At 34.8% G+C, this 23,545-nt stretch overlaps 1 protein-coding gene and 1 long non-coding RNA gene across 4 annotated transcripts in view; one reads left to right on the forward strand and one right to left on the reverse strand.

Moving 5' to 3' along the window:
• The window catches only part of ZNF385D (zinc finger protein 385D), a 410,553-nt gene that overhangs the window by 24,792 nt on the left and 362,216 nt on the right, over positions 1 to 23,545 (reverse strand). The gene's annotated exons all lie outside the window — the stretch shown is intronic.
• Positions 5,490 to 23,406, forward strand: LOC114056088. Its single transcript, XR_003570905.1, has 3 exons — positions 5,490 to 5,802; positions 9,676 to 9,750; positions 22,942 to 23,406. It is a non-coding gene; the product is annotated as an uncharacterized LOC114056088 (long non-coding RNA).

A 23,545-nucleotide genomic window follows, 5' to 3' on the forward strand; every position in this document is an offset into this window, starting at 1 on the left:
TGTTAGCAAAGTCCATGCAGTTCTTTACATGTGTTTTTTTCCAAAACAAATACTTCAACGATGTTTTTTTCTAAAAAAAGAAAATAAATAATGCCAGCATCCATACAATAAAAAAACCAATCTGCATGCATGATGGAGGGGAACAAATGGTAAAATTTTTTTTGCTCTTTCAAGTTTCCAAGACGTAACGTTTGTACCAGGTACAGTAAATCAAGTGAGTTTGGAAATTATGAAAAATACCTCAGGAATGTTCTTATTAACTGGAAACATATCTAGCTCAAAAGTTTATCTACTCAACCTTTAAAAAAAATTCCATTAATCTTGTCTACATATACATTGCTTTTTTTCCCTTTGAACTTTAAGGCCTTTAATGCTTTTTCCTTTTCAATTCTCTTCTTTTTCCCCAGTCTAACAGCTCAATAATTCACAGGCTGCTGCTTCATGACCAGTCTAGCGCTGCACTGGCTTGTATCACCAGTATCAGCAGCTGCTGTTAAATCACCTGTCAAATTTGTAAAATTCTCACTCAATTTACCAAGTATTCCAGAATTGCACTTTTTTGTCCATGTTTCTGATCATGTTGTTTACACAAGGGTTCTGCTAGGACCAATGTCTGACGGGCTTGAGCTTCATGCACAGATGATCCTTTGATACCAACTCCCTCTCCACTAGGAAAAAGAAAATGTAGGGTGATGTCTTATGTACTGGGTTGTATGAACCACAGCTTCATGTATGAAGTGGACAGATTTGAATCTGGAATATTGTATTGGACAGCCAACACTTTAACCTATTGTGCAGACATCTTACAAATTCATTAATTACTGGGCAATATACTTGTCTGTTTTGGAAATAATTTTATCACTTTGCACATATGGAACATAAATTGGCTTCCATGAGCAATATGCCAATTTCTGCAAAAAATCCTTCATTAGTGTAGATCAGATAATGATAATAAAATCTTGCAAATTTTAATTACAGAATTTCAGACAAAAATGATGGTTTGTAATGCAACATCTACTCCAGACCAAAATGTCTAGTGAGTCAATGAGATCTTTTGAAAACTATTTTCATCAGTTATTGCAGTTATACAAGAGGTCTCTTACACTTTTGGAACTGACCTCCACAATAATAGAGTTATAGGAGTACTGGAATGCTTTGGGTCAAAGATTTTTTCACCACATGTTAAGAAGAGTTGCATAATCACCCTTAAATCACATAACCAAGAACGTTCTTGGGTGCCATGGCACTAAGAGGGGACTGAAAACCCTTCATCATTTCCTCTGTTCATTCTCCCTCTCCCTTCAGACATGACTGGACTGAAATCCAGATCTGCCAGACCACATCAATTCTATGAAATTTAAGGTGAAAAGCCCCAGGTTTGGTTTGCAATTACTACTATGAGTTCTGAATATAAATCCCACAGAGACGTTCACAGAAAAATTGATTAGCTCTGATTTTGCTTTAGTAAATCCCTATGGCAAAGAAGTTCTTAGCATCAAATCATTTGTTTTAAGAATGCCCACTCCAGCTGCACAATCTAGGATGCTGCATTATTTTATACACAGTTAAATGTTTACACATGTGCATGCACACACTAGGATGTTTTAGTATTACAAAAGAATCTTTACTGCCTCCCTAGTGCAGTTTGTTGTGCAAGGAAGACAGCTTTAAGTAATAGACAGTGATTTTCACCTCCTCTTTTAACATTTTGAATGTGTACTGTATATTGCTAAAACCTCTGTCATAAAACGTGACAGCAAATAGTATACAGCAGCTCCATTTGTGAGTCTGTCTGTCAAGGTCACACCTCACTTCTTACTCCGTGAAATATTGTTTACCTGTATGAAGAAAATACCATTTATTTTTGTTTTGAATAACTATATTTTTGCCTGGTTTTACATTAATGGATCAGCTTGCCAGTTTTTCTCTAACTCTCTCTTTTACTTTGAGTGCACTCATATGACAGCAAAAATTAATCTTTTTGTATTTGAATACCCCTGACCTTTTAACCATGCCTAGGACAAAGTTTCAAATTGCTATAACAGCAGAAGTAATAATACCCACAACATATATTTCTGGAATTTTTAGACTGAAATATAGACTATGATACTGTAAACCATTCTGACAACAAAACTAGCACACAGGTATAGTGTAGCTTGCAAAATCAGCCTCTTTCTATACTGGCTGTTGAACAAATTTGTTTTTTCTTCCCAGTGCTCCAGAGGTAGTGCGTCACTTCAGCTCTCGAAGAGAGAGGGATATCCTTGCTTATTTTAAGGCACATACTCACTGGACTCTGAGCTTCTTGACAGAAAGGGGTCAAACTTCCCATAAGGTTTTCTTTTTTTGCGTGTTTGTTGAGAGAACTCAGAATATTCTGAGTTCGTAGGGACCCACAAGGAACATCGAGTCCAACTCTTAAGTGAATGGCCTACACAGGCATCCAACTCATGACCTTGCCATTTTAGCACCACGCTCTAACCCACTGAGCTAATCTCAGTCGCTGAAGCACAAAGTCTGCAACTGTACCTACTCTCAAATAGTATGCAGTCTGAATAAACACTTCAAAGGCTCAGAAAAGACAGCCTTTTTACTTTCCGTGCATGTATCCATGATACAATCAATATTATTTAAAATGCTAATACTTTACATATGTCTATGTCTGCAGCATCACAGAAAAAAAAGAGAAACCATTGTTCTAACAGGTTTAGACCCTAAGTCACACAACTTAGTTTATACTACCAAGCTTGCTTACAGTTCTTTGTAGGACTTATGCTGCCACCTGAAAATATTAGGAAAATGCAATGTAGGTGTGCTGCTGTGAGTGTACAGTGGAAAAAATCTGGAAGGCTATTTAAGAGAAGAAGGCTTTATGGAGAGATTTTAAGAAGCAAAGATTATGAGGGTTATCTAGTACATGTGAAGAGACAGCTGTTTCAAGAATAAAAGTTAAATAAAAAAACAGACACCAAAAGGGCATGGAACAAGACAAAGAAATCTCCTAGAAAGCAATCTGCACAGAAGCCTAGGGCTGCAAGCATTCAGTAGGCACAAAAACAAAGACTAAAGAACAATTTTCTATTTTTGATGGAAGCTTTTGATCACAGACTTAAAAATTGCATACATTTGTATGACAGAAGATATCTGCATCACATGTTTATCTTCACCATTCAGGGAAGGAATATCACAGAGTGGCAGTCAAAAATGCTGCTCACTATTGTGTTCACTGACAAATGTAAAATACAGAAACTCCATTTTGAGAAAACATTAACATTGCCATTAATCTAAAAAAAATAAAAACCCTCCCCCAAACCTTTCCTGTATGTTCCTGAGTTTCACAAACAAAAGTTGTCACATTTTCACTTCCATTTTGAGTATTTCTCAAAGTACTGAGTATATTCTTTAATGATTTTATATCAATATGTATCTCATGCATGCCAGAATGATTTGTCTGACCAAGAAGATATCAATATTATTAACAACCTTCACCTGTGACTGTACAGACATTTTTCTATAAAGAACTTTCATAGATAATAATATTAAGAAATCAGAAGTATTTGATATTGAATATCAGATACAGCAGGATAATTTGCTTTCACAAAGATCATGTTTCCTTGAAAACCCACACAGGAATATGCCACCATTTTGGAACACCTATTTATTTTTCTTTAAATTAAGCTCTCAGTTGATAATTTAAATTATTTTAAAAAACAAAATAACAGGTGTTTCAAACAATAGCTGAGCAAAACATTTTATGAGAAGGCACAAATGCTGTAAAGGGGATTTGGAATTAGTCCATCACAATTTAAAAAACTTCCGTCTTGTGTCAGTACCAAAAAAAGAAAAAAAAGCTGCAGCTAGTTTAGTGGTCTATAAATATATTTCTTGGGTGTCTGAAGCTAGAATAAAAAACAGTCATTAATGGATCATTAAAAAAAATTGAAGTTTTTTTTATCGTAGCAACTGTCTGAAATAATTTTACTTGAGATTGCACTTTTTCATCACTGAATAAATCAATTATTCCATCTAGCAGAAAATCTGGCTTATTCACCAGCTTTTCTCTCAAACAATGGTTTTCCTCTTGTTTAGAAAAGGGAAAAACTTACTCCTTTGTTTCCTAAAAAGCAACCTAGTGGACTTGTTGACACCGATTAAAGGCATTGAAATAGAGAATTTTACTCTCTGACTAGAAAAAAAAACCAAAAAACTTTGGAATGAGATCCAAAATATTTAAATAATATCTTAATTGCAGAAAACTGCAAAGATGAAATCATACATATAATTACAATTCGTAGATATTTTAAGAAGTGAAGATTGCTGACAAATGTTGTTAATTTAGTTGTACAGATAGAATTTGCCAATCCAGAGAAATGGTCTATTCTTTTATTTAAGCTATTCCATTTTGAAATTAGGTGACACTCAAATCTACTTAAATACAAGAAGTACAGGGAATTCATGTAAGCAAGGATTATCAATTTGTCAATAAAGCTTTAAAAAGAAAGTAGAAAGAAAGAAAAATGCACAAGAAGTTTTCAAAAAAGTCTTGTTATTAACGTAAAGCCGGTTTTGGTTTCAGAGTTTGGTTTGTTCATTTGTTTTTCTGTTTTCTCTGCTTTATTCTGTCAAAAGATTAGTCTCACACAAGAGCTAAACTAATAATTAATAAAAAATTTTGTGGATTTTTTTTTAATACAAATAATACAGCACTAATCATATACACTCCAAACTCCAGACCCTTGAAGCAAATATTTCAGTATCTTTTGGTAAAAGTGTTGTCCAACTGAAATCTTTACCCCTTATGCATGCAGTTCCAGCTGCCCTCTGTACTTTGACTTTAATGGATAACAGATGTCAAGCTCCTCTCTATAGACTGCAACTCTTAAGACAGTGACCACGCTTCTCCTACAGATCCAGTGAAGGGATTTCATGGATCATTCGAGAACACTACAAATAATGACTTGCACATGTTGACTCACTTTTTACTGAATGTATTGTAAAGTCCTATGAACACTAAGTCTTTTCAATCCAATACATTTACATAAATCATACTTTGAGGTTCATTATGGTCTTACAAACATCTGGACAAGAGAACATAAACTAATCAGCATTAAAGAGATTTTGATCATACTACTAATAAAGAGCATGCCTTACACATTCTTGAAGAGCATGCTTTCATTGGAGACAGTGGAGGTTGAAAAGGGTAGCATCTCTTCTTTCATACCAGAAGGATTTACCAGTTACTTTCATCTCCTGGCAAAATGATTTGAACTTCATAAGCAGATAACAACATTTCAATACAGTTTCAACCCATTTGCATTCCTGATTGCCTGAAATGACCAAGCTAACTCTAACATTAAAACCCCACTCTCATCTACTCTCAGCACTATGCATGATGTTACTTAGCCCACAGTATTCACACATGGGCATTTACCACTCACAGAGAGGTGAAGTCATTAATTAACTCTGTGCACTTTTGGCAGAGAGAGTGGTCAGATTTTACACTGAACTGCAAGAACTGTCAAACCATCAGTGGGTCTTAAAAACCAAATTGGCTCAGTTTAATATAAAAAATGCATTTAACTCCTACGTATGTGTTACAATCTGGCTTGCAGGGTGCAGGCTTTTAATGATGGATATAGGAATTAAAATGTTAATCTGGTATTCATAATGTAGCCATGTTCTTAGCCTGGAAGTGTTTGATTAAACATTGTACTTTCCAGCAATTATTAAGGCAGAACTGTCCAGGACTTGCTTTCTTCATAAGTTTGGACAATCCTGGCCAAGAAAGCTGAAACTCAGAAGGTAAGACAGTTTACATATACTTCTTAAATGCTAATGCAAGTGAAAAAAAAAATAAACTGATGTAAAAATAAAGACGTCAATGACTGAAAATAATTTCTTATTAAAAATACATTTCTGAAAAGTCCGGCAGTTGCCTACAGAAGCCTGTGGAGTGAAGAATTTGTTTTTATTACTTGTCCGTACTATACCTGTTCCTATAATACTACAAATTGCATTGCAGAACTGTTCCTGTCATTTTAAAATAAAGCGCCATCTCTTCAGTGTAAAGAGATTATAATATCATTTCTAGACTAAAATGAGACTGCCTCAATAAGCACATAAAATCCAAACTGTATTTTAAACTTTCTAAGGTAACCGGTGTTTCCTGAAAGTTTTACACATTTCTGATGTTGGTTGTTTCATATTCCCAGTGGGAGGTTTATCACAGCTGGAGGATCAGCCTGGAATTTAGGTTCCATGACTTTTTTCATTACATCATTAAATGTCTGGAGTCTGAGATGAAAAATACTAATACAAATAGCTAAAAAGGAGATTAAAGAGTATACATTTTTAATGAAAATAAAATTATTCAAATATTTATTTTATTTTGTTTCAAGGAAGGATCACACTGAGTATATTACCAAGACATAGTTAAATTAAAATTAAACGAATTTTGAAATAAAATAAAAATTATTCTCTGCATATGCATATATGGATAATTAAATCCTGTGTCAGCACTTTCAGAGTTCTGAAATAATAGAAGAAGCACACTGAATAGAATGTTTTACCTCATTTCTCCGAGATGATTTTATGGAAGATTTGGCATTAATTCTCATGAACTTTTCACTGTGCAGCTAGCTATCATTTTGTCAAAAATCACATCTATTATATTCTTTCTTTACTGCAGTTGAAAAACCTGCTCTAAATTGAGATAACCATCAGGTATGTCTGGAGAAGACATATTTTTATGCATTCTGATTAGCTGGACACACAGTCCACAGTTATGCTAGCAATCAGCCCTATTGTCTACAAAATTAAAACAATGGAGATATATGCTGTTCCTTCATTTTACACATTGTTGAAGATTTACTTTATGTATGTGACATTTGCTCTCTCTCCAAACTGTGCAAATGAAAGATAATGTCAATATTGATGGAGTACAAAGAATAAGGGGGCAAAGTGGTCAGCACATAAACCTTTTCTTGACAAACTCTTCCAGAATTTCCTTTTGTGTGGTGTCTGTCTGGCTGAACTACTTATCAGTTAAGTTTGCTATTGCAGTTTAAACAACTTGGTCATGAATGTAAAAGTTAATCCTTTCTTGGACGTCATCCACAAGTAACATACCAATGTTTACAGCAGGTAGCAGGTCTGGCATGCAGCAGTAATTTCACAGTGCATTTTTGTTAAATGAAGAAGAGCCCCCTAAAGATATTAAGGATTGGACGGTGGAGCCCTCTGGGAGGAAGAGACCACGTGCAGGGCAACCACTGCACCACAGAGCCACCAGCACTGCTCAGCACCAGCCTTCTGCTAATGTCACATAGTCAAGCTTCACTATTGCACTCAGGTGCACAAATGGGAATTTATCCATATATGTTTTCAGATGACAGGAACAGCACTCCTTAACTGTCTCCAGTTTGACAGGAGAGAGGCCTAATGAACATCTCTTAATTACTCATTAAATTTTCAATTTCTTTTTGTCTTTGATGCCCATAACTTGATGTTAATAATTCTTCGAAGCCTTCCCTTATTTTCTTATGATCTTCATTATTACTATTTTCTATAAGAATGGTGTTTTAAACATTTTTTAACTGTTAAATCATTGGGTTTTTGGAGACTAAAATAATTACTTCACTGCTGGTTACCTCTTATTCATGAGCTTATTGGTGCACTGTGGCTAAAAATTACTGTATAGCTGAAACATATTTACTCCCCCCAATCTTAGTATAATTTAATTGTTTTCAAAGCAATTAAGAACTACAGTGAAGTCACCTTTTGATGGATAACTGTGCCTTCCCTTGAGTCTGGTTATTTTGCAGATTTTTAGTTTCTGACTAAAATTTGAATAAAATTATGTGCTTAGCAAAACTTTACACAGAACAACATCATCCTCATCATGGATAAGTAATGATTTCTCTTAAACATACACATTTACTGTAAATGTCCAGAAAACACTCAAAAAAAAATCTATAAAATGAGAGGAAATGGTAAATTAGATTTGCCCAACAGATATTAAAAGATGTAGATTGAAGCATGTAAATGTGCAAGAGTATGAAGTTGATGAAAAAGTCGTGCAATAGGGAAGAGAAATAAAAATAGACTTTTTAATACTTGGACTGCAGTGTATGACTGAGTTTCCAAATACTTTTCCTGGAATTCAGGAACTAGGAACTGAGAACTGGGCTGTTTTACACATTCAAATTAGATCAGTATTGAAATTAAAAATCCCACAGCTCATATGAACCTCATACTAAGTCAAAAATATAGTCACTCTGAAATAAAAAGGAAATGGATCATGAGAAAACTTGTAAGCTAATTGCAGTAAAGTTTACAGAGGAAGGATAGTCCTGTAATTTAAGCATTTTGCTGGTTTTCCAGATGAAGACTATTACATGAACGGGACTCATGTAATTAATTTCAAAACCCGGCATTCATCATGCACTTTTGATTGTCTCATCCCTTTCTCTGTCTCCTTATCTTTCTCACCCATATCTGTGTACACCATTCAAACCTCTTCAGGTCTCAAAAGAACAACAGTTTGCCAAAATAATCCCCAAAGAAGTACAGCTAGAGATATCTAATTCCATTCTCTCAAATTTGAAATAATGAAACTTCTCCACAGAAATACCCAGTCTAAAGTGCAGAAGAGTCAAGCAATAATGCATTCAACATCCTTGCATCATTGCTGTGGTATAGAGATTTCATACCATTTGAGAGGAACCAGGGGTCCCCCTAGGTCTTCATTCTGTCTCGAATAGTAGCTGGTACTACCAGCTTGAAAAGAAAACAAAAGACCAAATCAAAACAAAACCATCTCAAACCACCACCATTTTGGAATGGATTATCCCTAGGGAAAATCATGATATTGTGCCTAGAGGCTGGTTTATGTTCAAAGCTGTACAAAAGAAGACACAGTTTTGCTTTGAAACTAGTTCAATTGTTAGACAAATAGTTTTTAAGACATCAAACCTGTACTTTTTAAAGCTCTTTCAAAGAAGTCTTATGTCTAGCCACATCATTTTTACCCCCAGTCCCCTCAGGTACAGCCAGTTGTAGTAAGATTTGCCTGCATAAATATTTAAAAACACTGTTCAAATAAAATTAAAAAAACACCAACAAGCCAAGCTCAAGATTATAGCTTTAAACTAGTCAGAACAGGACAAAAATTGTTTTAGTCTTTAACACGGTCTTTTCATTTAGGATCACAGACAGAAAATAGACCAAGTAAGCCTTGACACCATCAGCAAGACAAAAAAAGTTCATTAACCAGGACAGACTCCAGAAGCAGTGTAGTTTTTAAACCTGTCTAATACCAATGAGAAATGAGGCAATGGCAGAATTTTATAATGTCAGGATGCCTAGGGCGGGATGGAGAACTTGCAAGGAGCAAGGAAGGATGTGTGTAGTAAGCTAGTAGCAACAATAATGACTCTGTCTGGAACAGAAAATCTCTTTGTACGTCAAAATATCAACTAAAAACTAACTGACAATGAAAGAATTCTTCCCTGCATTTACTGCTTATCCTCTTACATCTTATTTCAGCTATTGCTATTATGTTCCATTGTATCCTAACGTAAGAACGTTTTCCTTCAACTCAGTAAAAAATTTATCGGATTGTAAAGACTGAACATTAACAGAGTGACACTGGATGTCCATATCTTCTGATCCTAGAACAAATTAGTTCCTTGAGTTCTCGGTTGTGTGTGCATCCCCTGATTTTACACTGAGGATGGTCCCGATGAAATGGTGAGAATACTGAATATAAAATGACACATCAATTGGGTCTGACCACTGAAATGACAATTCAGCTGCAATTTGGGTATGAAAGCAAGCACATGACAAAAATAATAACTTTTGCTGACACACTTTAATTTTATTGTTAAAACTATTTAGGTGAAGGAAGTTCTGGTATTGCACATGCCAAATTGTGTTTGCCTACTATTGTGGTGAATCCATTTCTCCTCTTGGAATACTCAAATTGGTCATTTCTATCCCAAAATACTCATTCTGAGAGTCTGTTCAGAAGCACATGCTCAGAGCAAGCCTTACACACACACATCGACAGCTCAGGCAAAAAAGGTCACTTCCTTTCAGCTCCCCAGTTAGTATGAGAGACCTCCATCTCAAAGTCCCTTTGAGGGTAGCAGCAGAGGTCCCTAGACCTGATCCATGTTTCCTGAAGGAAATCAGCTGCATCAACTCAACTTTGTCTCACATATGCATCTGTTAAATATACTGCTGCACCTGCATAAATTAGCAACGCAGACTGGCACTTTCTGTAAGCTTTTCACAGTGGTGACTCTGTCTGACTTTGTGATCAGCCTTTGTATAACCCACTCAGTAATGATGATCACCTTGACCAGTCTTTAGCTTTTTATGGGAAATATAAATAAAATATTTATATGCACACGTATACAAAAAAGTCTTTTTACAATTTCAAAACATTTTTCTCACCCAAAGCAAAAATGAAATAATTCATATAGCTTTATAGTTAAGATATTCTGCATGAATTAACTTGTAACCCCAATCTAGCCACATTTACCACTACTTATAATATTCTGATGGCATAAGATGACCAGGCATTACATTTTAACACTCATCATCTGGTCTCTAGCCCTTTTACCACAACCCTATCACAAGCTTTGGTGTGCATTCATTCTCACCATCTACAGCACCTTAGAAACATGAAAAATAACTTTGCTTAAACAGCTTTCATAGTTTAGTCTCAGTTTCACCACGCTTTCTGCATATGTGAGCCCTCTGAACATGACTCATTCTAGTTTGGCTTTTCGTGAACCTTTTAAATCTCTGTCTTTTTAAGGCCTCTGATTATACATGTGCTTAAAATTGCATACAGCTGTCCAAACACAATCCTAAAAGCCCCTTGGAGACTTAAAATAATTTTTCCTGCACTGCACTCTATCTTCCTCTTTAACACTAACACTGTTCTGTTTGCTTTTTTAACTTCACTTATGTGTAATACTGAGTTGATTCCTTGATTGTTTACTGTCACATGCAGATATTACCACTCATCTATGTTTGACAGGATGTGCCTGTTGTGTATATTCTCACTGTTTTAAATCTACTGCTCCACTGTTTCACAATGACCTGCTTGTAGGCACAGATTACACTTGCCCACTATAGTTTCATAACCAAATGATTATTCAAAAGTAAATTTAGTTCAATTCTTCTATATTAAGGCCTGACATAAATTCTTTTTAAACAAAAGGAAGTCTCTTTAATGTTATAGGGTTGTCCATGACTACTTGTTTTATTTGCATGTTATGCCAAGGTGCAAATCAAAAAGCTATTACTTTGGTGCACAACTAATCTAGCAACTGTCTTCCTAGAGCAGGTTCCCTCAAGCTGCTAAAAGATATTTTAGGCTATGTAAGTGACCTAACATTTGGGCAAACATAGATGCAATGAGCTCAATCACTCAATTCTATGAAGGCTTGTTTTTTTGTTTTTGTTTTTGTGTTTGTTTTTTTTTTCACAAAAAATATAACTAATTATGTAATTTTGCACTCTCAAAGGCAGAGGAGGGACATAGAAATGACTGCACATTAGTCTTCAAAGCTGGTAAGTGATTTAACTTTTGTGATGATGGCATTTGGAACATAAATAGGCCTACCTCCTTCGGGGAATTAAAATTCTGATACTTAAAAAGGCCATTGTGCAAGACTGTAGCAATACTTATTAAAAGAATTGCATTCCATGATACAAAATTTCATTTTAATCATCTGTTAAGTTGAATCATAAGAGTTGAAAAATCATGAACGACAAATATTGCCTTAAGTTAGGCTGAATGATGTACCTGGTTTTTTATGAAAGCACAGAGTAAATCACAGAACCATAGAAGTTATTTTTCAAAAAGGAAGTATAATATTAAGTAATCCATTCCTCTTGCATTGGTACAATTACTTTCTTCTTCATAACTATAAATTTCATTCCTATTTTGATTTCCTTTGAAACATAAATATGAAACCAGGAGTCGTCAAAACTAAGAACACACCATACACAATAAAAGACAGTTTATGAAAAGATATAACTCTAATTTTCCATCTGGATACAGGTTTCTAGAGGTTTGTAGAAGACAGTATGGGATTTTAATTTATGTCTTAGAAATAATTTTTCATATTTTCTGTACTTAGCTTTCTAAAATTTAATTTTTAACTATACCAAGTTAATATTGTGTTGCAGTCTGAAGAGATCTGTCTCTGACTGACAGATTGAGGACAAGAATAGGGCATCACAGTAGCGAGAACTGCAGCAGAGAATGCAAAAGGGGGATAGGATGTAGCAAAAGTGCATGAGAGCACAGTGAACGAGAGCTCTGATGGAAATGTTTCCTGTACCCTTTCTTTGACACCTCTGACCAAAATCACTTTTAAAAGGAGGAGAGAAGCAGTGTTCACAGCCCCTTTTTTAAAAGTGTGATAAGTAACAAGAATGGATCCACTGCTGGTTGTCAACATTATTATCTTTCTCCAAAAAGGATTTTTAATTGTCTAGTGATAGCTAATAAGGTTATCGTGATGCATATGAGACCATAAGCAATATCATATGTCCAGAAAAAAGGGAAAAGAGAAGGTGGAAGAGCAGGAAGATCTGAACACCCTCTTAGTCCTCTCTGTATTGCAGACCCACTGCTGCTCAGACAAGGGACTGAAATATGATCTTTAATGAATCCCTTTTTTGCTGCATCCCTTCCTTCAGCTGCTGATAAATTATACTACTCCTTTTTAATAATTTGTCTCTTTTAAAACTAACTACTAAGACCCTTTGACTTGACCTTTGGGCTCTACAACATGTGTTATGTAGTCACATTAAGATGACTTAATTCCTTCTGTTCAAATTGCTTGGTGGGGAATGGAAAAGGACATCAGATTTTTACTCCCTAGGACCTTTGCTCTCCAGTGCCTTGCCAGTTTAAGAGACAACATGCTATCAATAACTTCTAAATCTGCAGCTTTCACCAAAAAAAGACCTAACAAGGACTGGTGTCCCTGGTGTACTGGTGAAATAAATATTCACTTCTAAACTGGCTGCCTTATGAGATAATAGTGAACACAATATTAACAAATACAGTGTAAAATAATGTTCAGAATTCTGACCTCTAGAGACAAGCCTTTACTTCAACATAAGAGGTACAGTCTAGAATTTAGTTTTACTATGTGCATCTCTGTTGAAAACTTTTTTTGCAGATTTACCTTCAGAATGCAGTGATTTATTTGTCTGTGATTCTTAGGAGACAAGCAGGTACTATAGGCCCCGTGCATGAATATTTAATTAAAGGGAAAAAGAATATGGATTTTTTTTTTAATGGAATCTCATTCTTACCTTAGACAGAGAGTATAAAGTGAGATGCTTAAAATATGTGAAACAGCAAAATTCAATTTGAAGTTAAATGTCTTTTATCATACTCCCAATAATAACCTTTTTTGCAAAAGACTACACTGTATTATTCCTAGCACAGCTGAATTTGACTTTGCTTGTGGATTTTGTATTTTTTTTTTCCTTTCCAGATGGTGGGTCATTAGAACTTTCCCGGATAACTTCTAAACAAAAAAAGTATGTTTTCATACTCTCTATTGATCTTCAATGCATAATCTTCTAAATGACTAGAGACCTCCCAAGAACTCCTGTTAGTTTTGTTTGTTCTTTTTTCGCCATACAAGTTTAAACATCAAGAGATTTAATTAACATTAGAACAATTTTCCTCCCATGGCCTAAAATCTACATGGCTAATTTTCCCCTCAGATTCCCTAGTCCTGGTAGAATTATTGAAATAGCTTATCCTTAGCAATATTTACACAGTCTGCCAGGAAACTTTCGGCATGAAAGTCATAGAGAGAGAAGAATAATCAATTAGTAATTGCTAGGAATGTTCTTTCTCCTTTGGCTAGCAGATCAAAGCTGAATCATTGTTTGACCATATTCTAAATACTATATTTACTAAATGCAAATGCACAGAGAGAATGTATTCAATCTGTCAAGCCATTTTTGGCCATTTTAGGAAAAAATCATTATGAATGTCATAACTACCCATTACTGATGACATTTTGAATTACACTGTCCTTTGAATGAGCACTAATAGGTTAGAATGTTAAAGCCAATATACACAGTTATATAAAATAAATTTCAAATGAAATGCAAGTGACATCAAGTTAATGCATCTTGAGGAGAAAAAGAAACCAAAAAAAAGCTACAGGTCAACGATAAACACTTTCATTTAGAGGACTCCAGAACAAGAATATTGGAGTAAGAAGTGTATTTTTTCAAATGTCAACATTTCTATTTCTGTATGTCTTTAGACAGGTGAGATGCAAAATGGATAAATTCCTATTTCTATTTTTTTTTTAATTTTCTTCATTCCTTTACCCTGATTGTGTATATAAATTATCTATTGGAATGAATATTAATGGTAGCCTCCTTGGTTTTGAACACACAAACACAGGATAATTTCTGAATTTAAGTTAAGAGGAGCCACTTTAAGTGAAAAAGTCAATACGTGTAAATTAAACATTGCATCAGAATTTTCATTTTTAAGGACTTTCCATAATTATCTATTTATTATTTGGTTTCTCTTGATATTTTATAAAATAGTTTTGTTTGCTTTATTGGATTACAGAAGAATACTTAAATGGAGTACCCTTGTTTCCGGAATCATAGAATCAACCAAGTTGGAAAAGACCTCTGAGATCACCAAGTCCAACCCTTGATCCAACACGGCTGTGGTTATCAGACTACAGCACTAAGTGCCACATCCAGTCTCACCTTAAAAACCTCTAGGGATGGTGAATCCACCACATCCCTTGGCAGTCCATTCCAATGCTTGATCACTCTCTCTGTAAAAAATTTCTTCCTAACATCTAACCTAAACCTCCCCTGGCACAGCTTAAGACCATGTCCTCTTGTCTTACTGATAGCTGCCCGGCAGAAGAGACCAGTGCCCACCTGGCCACAACCTCCTCAGGTAGTTGGAGAGAGTGATGAGGTTTCCTCTGAGCCTTCTCTTCTCCAGGCTAAACAACCCCAGCTCCCTCAGCCTCTCCTCACAGGACTTGTGCTCAAGTCCCTTCACCAGCCTCGTAATGACTTAGACAAAACACGGAAAAGCTTATGGTCTTGAAAACATATACAGGGAAAAATAAACATGTTCATTAAGAATACACTGAAAATGGTCAGAAACTACAGTAAACTGATTCAGTTAATATCAAGCCAGTAAGTAATTAGAACAGCACTGATGAATACACTTGTAACAGTAAAAGTCCCAGATATTGGACCTGAGTGGACTAACTTACTTTTCAATGACAGGAAAACAGAAGTTAATATGTTTAGAGATTCTCATTTCATTGCAACACTTATCTGAATGAAATTCACTCCCATTCCCTTGAGAGCACTTCGTTGAGAATAGTTCCACTTTCACTGAAGTAAATGAATCATTTGCTGACAGAAAAAAACCCAACACAACAAAACAAACAATCAAAAGACTCTTAAACTCCTTTTGTCTGGATAGTTTTCATGCTGTTTTTATCTTGAAATATGAAATCAAAAGCAGTCAAGGAATTTAAGAACATAGAACTTGTTAAAATAAGTTAAAAGTACTGATAATCAAGAAAAAGAAAATCAGTATTAATAACAACTAGGAAATACCTGTATATAAAAATTACCAAGATCTGAAGGGAATATCTTTAAGTATCTCTAATATAGAAGTGTTAGAACTATCATAATTCCCATGTAACCACTCTAAGAGAAAAAAAAAGGGGGAGGGGAAAGAGGTCAGTTTGGGAGTCATTATTTACATATCTCACAGTGAAAAATTCCTTTCTATTGTTGAAAAATATATTAAAGTATCCTCTTTTTCTCCTGTAACAAAAAGAAAATGCAGTGGAGAGTGACAGCATCCATAAACATTTCCATAACATGGGAGTGAGTGTAATTAATGCACAAAGTTTTCATTAAGACAACTAAGTTAATATGAGTTCTCAGGGAACTCATTTGTGTATGTCCACACTTAAAGATACACTCTAGATACAGAGACTTAAAACCAAACATTCTAACTACATGTTTTTCTCTCACTCTTCTGTGATATTTTTTCCTGTAGAAGATGTATAGTAAAAATCATAAACAACTTCTTGGCCCTGAGCAGTTAAAGTTCTTAGCAAATACTAAATTATAGATTTCCACTTTTAACATTTTAAGCCACCAAATGGTAAACAGGAAGAGTATGAATAAAATTAGGAGCCTGAAAGTTCCTGCAGCTATTCAAAGATTACTCTTCTACAGAGTTTACAAGAAAAACTGTTGCTTTTGGCTTAGCTGAGGGCTCTCTGCACTTCTCATGTCAAGCTAAAGATAATAGATGAAAATATTGCACATGAATATGAGGAGCTTGGGAAGGAAACAGATGCTTTAAATTGCTCTCTGTGAAGCACTGAGTGCAGATGGGAAATACACTATTAAAACACGGCCATTATATTACTTTTACTATCTCTGAACAAAACAGATGTCAGTTAAGAACTAACTTGTTTGGTGATTCCACTGGGGTGAACATTAGCACACCTACAGTTAATAAAACATGTTTAGAAAAAATCTTACAGTAAAATATAGTACATAATAAGCTGCAAATAGCCTACAGCAGCTGTGAAGCACAAGAGATCTTGGCTGACACTACAAAAGCACCATGCTTTCGTCACAAAAGCTATCAATAGGTAGAGGGTGTAGACATCAGAAGTGAATTAACGTATTTCAGGAATAAGAAAGAGGCAGGAATCAGAAAGACAAAAGCTCAGACTTGGTTCTCATTCATATCACAACCTAAAGTAACACATTTATTAAAGCTACAGTAATAGTGTAAAATTTACACTACAGTAAGTAGTTAAACTAACAGATGAAAGACTTTTCAATGTCACTAATGGTCACTAGAGTTACAATAAGCAAACAAAACCTGCAAACAAATAAACAAACAACAACAAAAGCCACAACTGCATATGTTGAGCTTTTCCATTCCCAGACGTCTACACCCAAATAATGTCTCTTAGGATCTGATGTGACCTATCTTGGGGAACTATAATACAGTGAGATCAAATGCTGACTAGAAGAGATGATTTCATTCCAATGACTACAAAAACACAGGTCCCTTCCAACTCAGAATATTCTGTGATTCTTCCATAAAGGAAGCTCAAACTGTCTCATTCTAGGTGAGCTGACTTCAAGCCCAAGTATTTAACTTACTTGGGGTTTTTTGTGTTATTTTTTTCTCCTTCATTTGTTTTGGAAAAGTAGAAAATTGAATTGCTACATCAATTGAAGGCAGCATTAAACATTTAAGTTTTAACTTAGAAGAACCTTAGCTCATCAGGACATCAACTATTGTCATTTGACAGTTATTTGCCCTTCACTCATTCTCCCTCCTCCAAGCATAAAATCCCATTTATATAGTTACTATCGAGGAAGCTTCTAAATACAATCACACCTCTCCCTCAAACTATAAATTTAATTCAGACAAAAATAGCATTATCAACTTTTGTGATTTATATGACTAGTAAAATCACTTTCACTCAAAATTCACTGAGTATTTGGTGACATGCTGGGCAAAGAGTAGTTTAACAGAAAATATTTGCTTCACAGAACGAATACAGTTCAGGCAATATACTGTATTTCAAAAACAACCAAAAGATCTGACAATACTTTCCTGTGTTGCTAGTGAAGCTCATGGATTTGCTATTAACAAGAGTTTTAGCTCTTAAATAACGTTAGATAATTAAAAGTAGAGAGTGTTACCTAAAAAATTCTGAACTACTTTTTCAAAGATTTTGCTTCACATTCCTCAGAGCAGTAAGAAAAACAATTAAAGCAAGAAAAACTGTTAAAATCTTGACATCTATTTTTCCCCTTTTGCTTTAAATTCTATAAAAACCTTTGAAAATTATTCAAAAGTAACATTTCCAATAACCATAACAACATACCTTGAAGGCTGAATTCTCCTTCTATTAACTTCCCTTTAAAATTGGAAAATCTAAAAATCTGAGTAAAACCCATTAAAAACCATGAAAACCTGACTTAACTGAAATCAATAAGAATTCCTACAGAATAAGATTTTTTTTCTGGAGGTTTTCAGCTTAACTAAAATAGGTATTACGAGATTAACGTATTATTCTGATTAATAATTCTCTTCAGACACAGCTCTTTGTGTACTGAGTATAACTTGTAAAATGTAAAGCATGATTATATTTTCTTCACCTCACTTATAAAAGAAACTTTTTTGTCTCCCTGATTATGTTGAAGATCTATCTGTCGATGAAGGATTGAAAGATGTAAGCAGCTTATTGTAAAAACTTTATATTTTAAAGCTTTGTTCAGCTTTCAAGTATGTTTCACATCTGAAAGGTAATGGTATGTGGACTTAGGTAATCTTGAAAAGGAAGTGACTTGAAAATTATGACTGGGATTGTAATTGTGGGTAAATTGAGACCATGTCTTTCTTTCACTTCCTAATCCAAAACGGCACACAGCAAAATTGAGATAAGTGTAAAAATTCTAACACAAATCCGTATGCACAATTTTATAATGTCAGTCAAAAGCAAAGAATCTTGAATTAAAAAACCAAGTAAACAATCAACAATCTGGCACTTTAAAAATCTGTATCAAAATGGACAGCCAAAATTTTAGTTCATGCATCTTATTTCTGATGTAGAGGGATAATTCTTGTAGTTATTCCTTTACTTGCCTAAACTGTCATAGATGGCTGAATAGTAGATAGGTGTTCTGATGTATGAACAGAATTTGAGAACTGTGCAGAAACTTTAGCACAATTCATAAGACGAGTGCACAGACTGTAAACTCATTTTCCTGAATATGACTTTTAATTTAAACTTAGACACATGAGCAAAGTACTTGAAAACTTGCATCCATGTTCAGCAACTTTCAGATGACTACCAAGTGGCCTAATTTTGTAATAACATTAGAAGAAGAAATTTACAGTGCAAGAGTATTTGCTGTAGCACTTAATACTAAATTTACATGCCTCTATAATTTACTTCACTTATGGCTGTCTCTTATATTAATATTCACTGTAAAAGCTCTCTTCTAATATTACTTGATTTGACAGGAAAGCATTAGCTACGAAAAATGATTTATTACGTGCTCAGACAATATTAATACAAGCAGAATTTCTGGTAATTGCTGTTCCTTTAATACAAAGATTTCTTTTTGATTTGAATTGACCTTCCCTCTCTTCTTCCAACCTTTTGCTAATACAGGTTTTGATAACCATGCATCAGTCAGAATCATTCCTAAGCTCAGCTTGGAGTGCAAGACCACATGAAAAACTGAACCAAAACAATCCTTTTAGATATTTTAAGGTACAAAAATTGTTATGATGTTAGGGTTTGGTGATGGATGTTTTAAGTAGATTTCCTTCTTTTTCCTTAGTATTTTGTTTAACAGTAAACAAATTCTTTCTCCTTAGGAGATGACTTTTTCATGGAAGTTACTTATCCATATATAATCTAAGATAACAATCTGTTTACAAGCATAAAGTAGAATAAACCTGGCTGCCAGGTTTACTACTGCTCTACAAAGTTCTTGCCTGCAGAGATAAGGCCTGAAGTTTCAGAGGCTACATAAATAACATACCACCACAAATTACATTCAAATATTGCAGCATAAATAGATAATAAAATTAGCCTCTAGGGTCACAGTGCAAAGATATCCATTCTAAAAAAAAATAAATATTTACAGCACCCTGATGTACACAGGGTAGAATCCATGACTCAGCATTTATCAGAAATTATATGATAATCATAGTTCAGCTTCATAAATATGTTAACAGATTCATTCAGAAAAAGCGCTGAAAAACAAGTTGCTGTACAATAGTGCTACCAGTGTTTTCTTCTATAACAGCTATGAGTCTACCTTGTCCTTAGCAGAACAGCCAGAAATTTACACCAAGCACAGTAGAATTAACTCTCAATTTGTGTTTTCTAAGACATTAATATGATATTTTTTTATAGCCTGAAATGCCAGAGTTGTCCAGATAAATATTTGTCATGCTTTCTACAAAGCCAAATGCCAAGTCATCTTCACAAGAAATATTCAGGGAAAACATTTCTCTTTCCTGATATCAATGGCAAATAGGTAATTAATTCAAGCAGTAAGTCTGGTTACCTACAGTACACAAGGTATACCTTTTGTAGGACTAATACGTTCATGGTGTACAGCAAAGCTGGTTGAGAACCTCATGAAAATTTACACATATAGAACAAATAGAGGAAAAGAGAGAGGTTTTGTATCATCACTTTAAAGTAGATAATTCACTTTGCTACCCTGTGCCACATCAGTTATGTTCTTTGTATAGAAGTTGCCACTGTTGGGATGTCTATGGAGACAGAAATGCCCATGGTTTGGCAGAGGATGTAGCACAAACCAAGTGGCCCAAATCCATTTTGGACTAGAATCTGTTGAGGAATATACAAAAAAAGAGAAATATAAATACCAGATTGACAGGCAGTTAATGCACTCTAGCTAAATCCTGAGGCTCTCCCTAGGTTTTGTTTGGTGATTTCTGGGGCTCTGAACAACATAGCTACCAAATAGCTAATGTTGCAACTAGCACAACCTAATTCATAGCTGGAGCTTCTGGAATTCCTCCCTCAATTCCACTGTGTTTTATTCCCATTTTTCCATATGTAAAACTGTCCCAGCTTTCTGGGATTTTCTTCTACTTTGACAATCCTAGTGCCAATCAATATAATTGCAAAATAACTAATTTGAATTGAAACGAGATAACACATTCTATTAGCTTAGGATTTTTAAAAATTATTTATTATTTATTATTTATTATTATTATTTAACTCATAACACTATATCAACCACTGATGAATGGTAAATATAAATTTATGCAAGACATTGGGGAAATTCTCTTTAAACTTCTCCCTGGCTCTTTGCAAAATTCTATCAATGATAGTCAAAACTTTTAGATGCACTTAAAATACATATTCCATTCAGAAGCTTTGGATGAAATAAATTTCAGTAGTAGCTGTTTAAGGATTCTTTTTCAGGGTATTTGTTCTGTACATTTACAAAACTTCACAAATAGTCTATAAATAATGCTACTATGATGAACTTCAGCACTTCTTTTAAAGCTGGAAACTATGTATTTGACATCATACGTCTGATCTGGAAAGTAGGCAAGTTTTTTGGCATAATTGAAGCGGGAAAACAATAAAAGAAGCTGTACACGACTGCATTGCTAATAATACTCTGTGCTTCTCCATCAAAATCATTCATTTCCTTAGAGACCCAAAGGAAGAATCTTCTGTAGATCACACTGTTGCTTCACCAGCTTGTAGCTAAGCCAGGGTAAAGAAGTATTCCAAATAATAACTGTTGTTTAAATTAAAAAATCATAGAATTGTTGTGTTGGAAGGGATTCTTAAAGATCATCTAGTTCCAACCCCGCCGCTATGGGTTATTATGTCTCATACAAAAATTTCTTTCTGAGTAAAAACACCTCAATAGATGGGCAAAGTACAGCTTTTTCAGGAAAGCACTATTGTTCATATCTGAAGGAAGAATTTGGGGTATCAGTTTCATTATTCTGACATCAGTCAATCATTCAGTACCACACAGATGCATCTTTTTTCCCCATCTACACTGTACAACTTCAAGCCAAATTCAATTTCTGTAAGCCTCTTGGGTAATGATCACAGCAAGGTTAAATTAAATTAAGAAATGTCTTAAACTGCCTGTGAAATGAATACTTCAGTCTCCTAAGGCTTCTTCTGGTCAATTTATTAACTTCATTGGCAATACTTCAAATACTACATTTCAGTACTTCAGATATTCAGGTCAGATGCTCAAATATCCATTTAAATAACATAAATAATAATAAATTCTTCAGCCCAGGTGGTGAAGTAGTTAGTAATATATTTGGTTAACTATGCTCAGTTCACATAATCAGAGATATATTAAAAAAAACCAAACCAAACTAAACCAAACCAAACCCAACAAAATCCCAAAACTCATCAAATGTACACAGTTTCCTTCCTTTGGTAAGATATCAAATCCTGTCCCTCCCTTCAGACACTGCCCAAGTATACAGTAATGACCTTGAAAAAAAAGAGCATGTTCTTCAAAGCAGTACTGAAGGACTTAGTAGGTAGAAAGGTGGGCTCAGCCACTGGAAAGCACTCCCTGCCAACCGTAAAGCAAGTGTACACACAATAGCTGCTGCTCAGACTGTGGTGACACACTGCTAAAGGAAGATAAATGAACTCCCAAACATGTAAGGCTGGAAATGTCAGCAATATATCTCATGAATTCCATAATGACAGGTACCTTGACTCGATACAGTGTCCTGTCCGCAGCACAGGAGGAAGAGAAAAATACTAAGTTGTAACAGCACAGCTGCATGCAAGTGTAGAAAAGAGAGACACTGTTCTTCCTGATTCTCTGGTTTCGGTTCTGGGTTTGTTTGAGGTTTTTTGCGATTGGCTTTTTGGGATTCTTTGTTTGTTCACTGGATTTTTGTTTGTTTGTTTTTGCATAAACAGCAGTCAGTAACTAACTGAATAAAAACAGTATAGGCAGAGGCTGAGGATAATGCAAAATGGATGAACCAGATTAGTATCCACAACACTTAGATTATTTTTTTTTTCCTCTGCATCATTGTGTTTCCCCTGAGTGTTCCTATTTCAAAGGTCTAGTTTGAAGTGTTCTGAAAAGCGAAGTTTTGCATTTTAAAAAATCTCTTCAAAGTACTAGAAAGAATATTACCTGAAGGAAACAATGAGACAGTTACAGATGGTTCTTCGAGACTTTTACTGATCAACAAAAATGTAGCAATGGACAACCACACCGTTAGTGCTAATTAGTAGGAGTGAGCTAATTCAAAATCCCATTACTTTCCTTTCTTTTTTTTTTTTACAGTGAGCTAGGAATTGTGAAAAGCTTAAACCAAAATGACAGTAGATGACAGTCATGAAGCAAGCTTCACAGTTGTGATAGAAGACAACAAGGGACCTTGACTTGGAGCTCAACAAACAATTGCATAATTAAAAGGCAATCCAGTAACAACCTGGCATTTGTGAACAGCTATCACAGTGGACAGCATGAAGAATCCCCTGGCATAGGAAAAACAGAATAAGAATCTCAAACTTTTGCACAGTGAAACAAATGCTAAAAGTGAAAATTATCAACAACAAAAGAGTGATGATTAAAGGCTTAAATTTGCAGTAGCAGGGTGGGTAATTTGCCTTTGAATTTACCCAAATACACTAATTAACTATATATAAGTAATTATATATTCAGATAGATGGTTGTTTGCCTTTTGAATAATTCAGCTAGCCTTAAATGGGTGCCCTGATTTTGAATCCAGAAGGTATTCAGATATCTGCTAAAAACTTGAAAAAGAGAAGGAGCCCCTGTGCAAGTGGAGGTTGGTGCTCCAGATCTGATGAGGTAGTGGTTTTGTCAGTATGAACTTCAGTAGTGTGGTTACCACTCTCACTGAAGCAGGAGCTGCAGGACCTGT

The sequence above is a fragment of the Empidonax traillii genome, unplaced genomic scaffold (genome assembly GCF_003031625.1).
Source record: "Empidonax traillii isolate 1590-97213 ecotype Southwest subspecies unplaced genomic scaffold, ASM303162v1 scaffold81:size2596050, whole genome shotgun sequence".
NCBI lineage: Eukaryota > Metazoa > Chordata > Aves > Passeriformes > Tyrannidae > Empidonax > Empidonax traillii.